Source organism: Fukomys damarensis, unplaced genomic scaffold (assembly GCF_012274545.1).
Source record: "Fukomys damarensis isolate Sample0158 unplaced genomic scaffold, DMR_v1.0_HiC HiC_scaffold_16, whole genome shotgun sequence".
Lineage (NCBI taxonomy): Eukaryota > Metazoa > Chordata > Mammalia > Rodentia > Bathyergidae > Fukomys > Fukomys damarensis.
Genome location: NW_022900928.1, coordinates 102947013 through 102953263, shown reverse-complemented (window position 1 = coordinate 102953263; position 6251 = coordinate 102947013). Strand labels below are relative to the sequence as shown.

At 40.7% G+C, this 6251-nt stretch overlaps 1 pseudogene; it reads right to left on the bottom strand.

Moving 5' to 3' along the window:
* Positions 1 to 4583: 4583 nt before the first annotated feature.
* On the bottom strand, positions 4584 to 5545 carry LOC104856640 (annotated as a pseudogene).
* Between the last annotated feature and the right edge of the window lie 706 nt (positions 5546 to 6251).

Sequence of the window (6251 nt, the reverse complement as noted above, 5' to 3'; positions counted from 1 at the left end):
CTATTCTAAACCTACTAGCAGACTAATTTAGTTATCACACACCCTTAATCTCAGTTTCACATACCCTAATCTAGCATCACACAACCATGATCCAGCCACCTCCCAAAACCTCTACCCATGAGCACATGAGGCTTTGAGGGGATATCTAGATAAAAGCCATAACACTATGAAACTGTTTCATATTAGAAATCCTGCTGGGCATGGTGGCACATGCTGAGCATCCTAGATCCTAGCACTTGGGAGGCTGAGGCATGTCTGAGTTTCAGACCAGCCTGGGCTACATAGTGAGTTCCAGATCAGTCTCAGCTACACAGTGAGACCCTGTCTCAAAACAAACAAACAAAAAAACAAACACCCTAGAAATCCTGAACTTTCATATCCTTAGTAGGAGATTTTTATAGACCCTTGGGGCCGCTGGCAGAGTGACTCTCCCAGTGAGGAGCAGCTGAGATATTAGTGGAGAATGACTGTGCATGTCATTAGTTCAATACATGCTCATTAGACATCAAGTCCTATCAAAGGGAAGTGGTTAGTAGGTAGATGAAATTTCCAGTAGTGTGAGGACATTTTCCAACTCTTCAGTGCACAGTTTTGAATAATCAAATGTGAGAAAAATATGGAAAATAAATAGAAAAAAAAACAGAGCTTTACATACTTTTTTTTTTTTTTTTTTTTTTTTACATAATACAAATGTATTTTATGGACAGCCTTTTTGAGATTTGGTGACCAGATGCTGGAGTATAGCAACGCAAGGAAGAAAAGAAGAAAATAAGTGGGTCTCTGGGACCCAGCAAGGATCAGAAGCAAGAAGTAAAGCCTATGGGGAAAATAAAGAGAGACCTCAATGAAGAATAAGGAGGTGGCAAATGGCACTTTCTCCCTGAACCCTGTCTCACATCATGGAAAGGGCAGTCCAAACATGTGGATGAATGATGACTACTGGTGACCTCAGAGGCCTCCAGGGGGAAATGTACCACTGAAATGAAGCAGTGGACACAGCAGAATGCAGTGGCTGGGAGTTATTTGGGTTCAAATATCCCCTAGGAGAGGGGAAATGACTGGTAGCCATGTTGGAGAGGGGCAACTGAACTCAGAACATAGGGCAACTGCTGGCTCCATCTAGCAGCTCCCAGTGTCAGGGTGAGGCAGAAGTGAGTTCAAGTCAATAGGAGGTCAAGAAGCCACATTCAACTGGGCAGGGAGCCAAGTTCAAAGTGGCAGGAGAAGTGTTACAGGCTGAACAAATCAGACTCCAGCCTCAGAGCCAGAAACCAGCCTGAACTTCAGAGAAACTAAAAATGCAGGCTTGCTGGGATTATCCACTATCCTGCCATAGATCCACAGCTGACTTACTAGGATTAATCAACATGGATCTGGGCTCTGTCTGCCCAATTTGCCTACTAGTAGTAGCAGAGACACATCTTGAAGTGGACATTTAAAAATTTTTTTCTATTTTTCTTTTCTTGTTTTTGTTTTTTGTTGTTTCTTGATTTTTTTATATGAATGTGAAGATTGTTTCCAGTTTTTTTGTTGTTGTTGTGTTTTGCTCTTGTTTATATTTCTTTTCTATTTCTTTCCTGTCTTCTTCACCAGTTTCCCAAAGTTTGTGTAATCTTCCTTTTTCCTATACTTTTGCTTCTGTTCTCTTCCTCTTCTTCTATTTCTCTCTTTTCTGCCTAACCTCTTTAAGTTTTCTACCCTGAGGGTAAAATTGCCATATTGAAGGTATACTTACATATTGAAGGTATACAATTTTCTTGTTTACTTTTTGTTATACAACCACAAATTTAACTCATACAGGTAAAGGTAGCAAATCAATAGTTACCACAGTCTTTCATTTTCTAGGCTGTGTCTGATGGTATTGTTATTGCTGATTACACCACTTTAGCCAAGGTGACATAATTTTCTAATCAGCTGTCCTTCCTGGGGTGCCAAGACTCACATTGCTTATAGGTCAATTCCAAAGAACCACAGGTTAGGCTAAATAGGCAGCAACTAATCATCCCAAATAAATTGAAGGGTTAAGATCTTGCAACAGACTCAAAACCTAAAAGCTAGCTACACTTGGAAGACATCTCTGAGAAATAGTAATTTCCTAAGGGTTCTAAATACTAGCAATAAAGTTACTTGCCATAGTACAAGGTCCCAATGATGAATGTAACTGTACTGTGTACCTAAAAAGTAAACTCAATATTAAAAAAAAAGTTACTTGCCATAAGCAATTTACAAGCATCAACTGAGGAATTAAACTAAAACAAACAAACAAAGAATAGAAAGTAAGAATTCACTTAACCAACCCTAGAATTCCAGCTCACTGAAGGCAAACCCAGGGGGCAGCAAGGTGAAACAATACAAAAGTAACCCACCTGGACTTTCTGAAGTGGTAAAAGCAGAAGTAACAAAGCATATGAATGAGCACCTGGGAAAAAAATCAAAGCAGAGATAATTTCTCAGATAACTACAGAGATGGTGGTCATAATGAAAGACTTGGCCAATGATGCCAGAGCAGATATAGACAGAAGAAGGAGGAGGAGAAGCAAGAGCAGCAGCAGGAGGAGCAGCAGCAGCAGCCAGCAGCAGCATCAGGAGGAGGAAGAGGAGGAGGAGGAGGAAGAGAAGCAGTTTAGGAAAATGATGGAAACCATGAATGCCCAACATAGGAAAGAAATGGAATCCATGAAACAGATATCCAGGAGATTAAAAATTTCATTGAAAGTATATGCAACAGAATGAGCCAATGTGAGGACAGAACATCAGATACAGAAGACAGGATTGTGGTTAGTGATCATGAAAAGAAGGATTTCTTAAAAAATAGTAAGAGACCATGAAAAAATCAATCTGATAGCTATTAGATGATGCAAAGAAGAGTAACATGATTGATCAGAGTCAATGAAACACTAGGAGATATCCCAAATGACATAAAAACCTTGCTCATGGAAGTAATGGCAGAAAACTTCCCAAGCATACAAAAATAATTTGACATACAATTTAAGTGAGGCACATAGAACTCTAGCCATGATTTTTAAAAAATCTACACCAAGGCATATAATAGTCAAGATTCCAGAAATTCAACACAAGAACAGAATATTAAAAGTTGCTAGAAAAAAGAAACAAATCACTTATAAAGGGAATCTGTGTCAGTCAGTATTTACTAGTCAGACATTATAACACAAGATATATAAAGATATATAAGAATTTACAATGGTTTACAATGGCCACCTACAGGGTCAGATGAGGAAGAGTTTGAGAGGTTCTACCTGCACACTGAAGACTGAAGGATTTAATTAAAGGTCTGGAGCTCACTGCAGTGTCCTATGGGGGGGCCATATCAGGATGCCAATGAATTTGTGTTGGAAGGCTGAAGAGTCTACACCAGAAGGCTGAAATATCTGTGCCAGAATCCAAAGAGTCTATGCTAGAAGGCAGAAGATGACATCCAAGGTGAAGAAGGGAACTCCTCCAAAGGAGTAAAAGCAGCTGCATCCTTCCTCATTTCCCCTTTATAACAACCAGATGAGGAGCTACCCTAGGGTGGATCTCCCATGCCCCAGAGTGTGGAATTGCTGAGCCAATTTAGCTAAGCATATATTTTTTTAAAAAACAGATCACATTTAATTGTGACACTTAAAATTGTACACGTGTTCTGACAACTGCCTTCCCTCCCCATATTTAGTCTCTTAAAACATCATCACCACTGTGACAGAAAACATCATCACCACTAACAGGTTTAATGGGTTTAATAAGTGTACCCCTTCATTTCCTATGTGCAGTACCCATTATTCCTTTGAAATACCAGTGAGATGTGGCAGTGGCCAACAGTAAATTTCTACCCTTCAGAGGTGAAAAGTTCAGGTTCTCTGAGCATTCTGTTATCCAGAATCAGTACCCATTCACAGCTGGGGAGCTTTAAATGTACCAGTGAAAGAAAAGCTTTTTCCCCTTCAAGGGGAAGAAAGAAAATTATTACTCAAAACCTAGCTGATCTGGTTGTGAGGTCTTTCCTTCTCTCCTATCTCTCCAAGCTCTTTTTTTTTTTCTTCTTTTTTACAGTAGAGCAAGAGAGACCAAAACCTAACCTGAGTTATAAGAAACAAGACAGTGATGGCTATAAAGAGAGTGACCAGGAGCAAATGAGAAACTATACTCCTGTACCTCCCACGTCTAATGTATGTGCTTCACAGAAAAACAGCAAAAAATAAATCCACAAAACACAACAGCTAGAATTAACTCAATCATCCAAGGGCACTGGAAGGCAGAAAGGACAGACAGGAGGGTAAATGGCACAGGGGAAAAAAAAAAAGTATTCAAATCAGTCTAGGCATGGGGGCGGGCAAATGCTAGAAGTTCCTGTAGAAGCTACAGAAAAACCTGTGGTCCATTCAGACTCATGACGATGTTAAAAATCCACACACTGGTGTCAGGAACATTCTGCTTTATGTGCACCACACACAAAAATTCCATTTCTTCAAAGAGAAGGGAATATGCAGAGGAACCTTGGCCTTCCCTGGCCTGGGGAGAACAGAGGAAAGAGCTGCCACAGACTCCCTCCAATCCCACCCTTCCCCCTTGGAATGGCAGGCAATTCAGTGGCCTGCAGCAGCCTTCAGTTTGGCAGGAGATGGATTTGGTGAGGGGAACTTCATGGCAGAGGTGAAGCTGCTCAGTGAAGACTGCAGGTAGACTGTCTTACTGTGCTTTTCCAGGGGTCTTTGCTTCATTGGCGCTGATGATAAGTAAAGGAAAAAGGATAGAGAAGAGGCAGACACTGATAATATACAAGGGCTGCATTGCTGTGAGGAGAGCCAAGGGTAGACCAAATTCAAAGTAGTAAGGCCAGTTCCTTTCTATGTTTGACAATCACTGATGCATTTCAATCTCTTTATTGAACCAATGATATTCAAAGCAGTATAGTGAGTAGAGAAGGGTCATATGCAGCAGATTGACCAGCTGACCAACAAGATGGATGGGAAAGAGACTCACAAACATTCCCTGCAGAAGGAAAAGAGCCTGCAGCAAAAGGTTGAAGAGCATGTCAGCAATTATTTTGCTGACACTGGGGAATAGGTGAGGTTTTCTCCCTGATACCTCAAAGGCGAGGTCAGCTATGTCTTGAAACCAAATGTCATTCACAACTTTGCTAAGCACAAACAGGGGTAGCACCCGAAGAGCACTGAAATCTGATGTGACGAGGAATTCTAGCCACAACCAAAGATATCCATGTAGGGACGGATCACCAATAACTCAAGCTGTTCCTGACTGAAGCATAGGAATATATACTCAATAAAAGGAGACTTAACCAGAATACTCCACCATTCCAAGCACAGCATTGGAAAATTCTATTAATGATACATGCTTCACTCTCCTGCTTCCACTCTACACTCTGGGCTGTCCTCTGAGCCAAGACATCACTGGCCTTTCTTCATTTTTGCTCCTCTCTCTTTTGCTGGATTCAAGCATCTAGCTTTGAAATGGCACAAATGTCCCAGGCAGAGACTTTGATTCCTCTGCCACAGCCCTGGAGAAAGGTTTTGACACTATCTTCCATCTCTTTACTACTCAGACATCTTAACTACGCAAAAGAGAGAGGTGTCCTGAAATCTCTCATCATGAAGGACGAAACAGTGCCCTCAGGCTCCTCTGCTCATCAGCCTGCTCCCCAGGGTGGGAAACTACACCCACACTGGGCATGCCCTGGCTGAAAGGGGCCCAGCTAAGCATATGTTAACCAAACTTTTTTCAAGTTGACACAATCACTCAACTATGGCAAAAGACTTTCAGAATGACAGCAGACTTTTAACCACAAACCCTCAAGTCAAGGAGAACTTGGAGTGAAGAATTTCAAGCCATAAAAGAATATAATCTTCAACCCAGATTGTTGTACCCAACAAAACTATCTTTCAAAACTGATGGAGAGGGCTGGGCCTCTCTAATTCAAGGTCCTGAGATAGATCCCTGGTACAAAAAAAAAAAAAAAAAAAAAAAAAAAAAAAAAACTTCCATGAAAAAACAAACAAACAACAAAAAACAACAAAAAACACCTGAAGAAATGGACCACCAAATCAGCACTCCAAAATGTTTTGAAGGACATTATAGGAAGAAAAAACAAGGACTACAACTCTATGAACTCCAAAGGAAAGAATTCACCAGGCAAGACAAGCAATTAAACTCAGGAAGGAAAAAGGGACCCAACAATAAGAAAATAGTAAAACAAGGATAACTCAATACACATGAATTATAACCATCAATGTGAA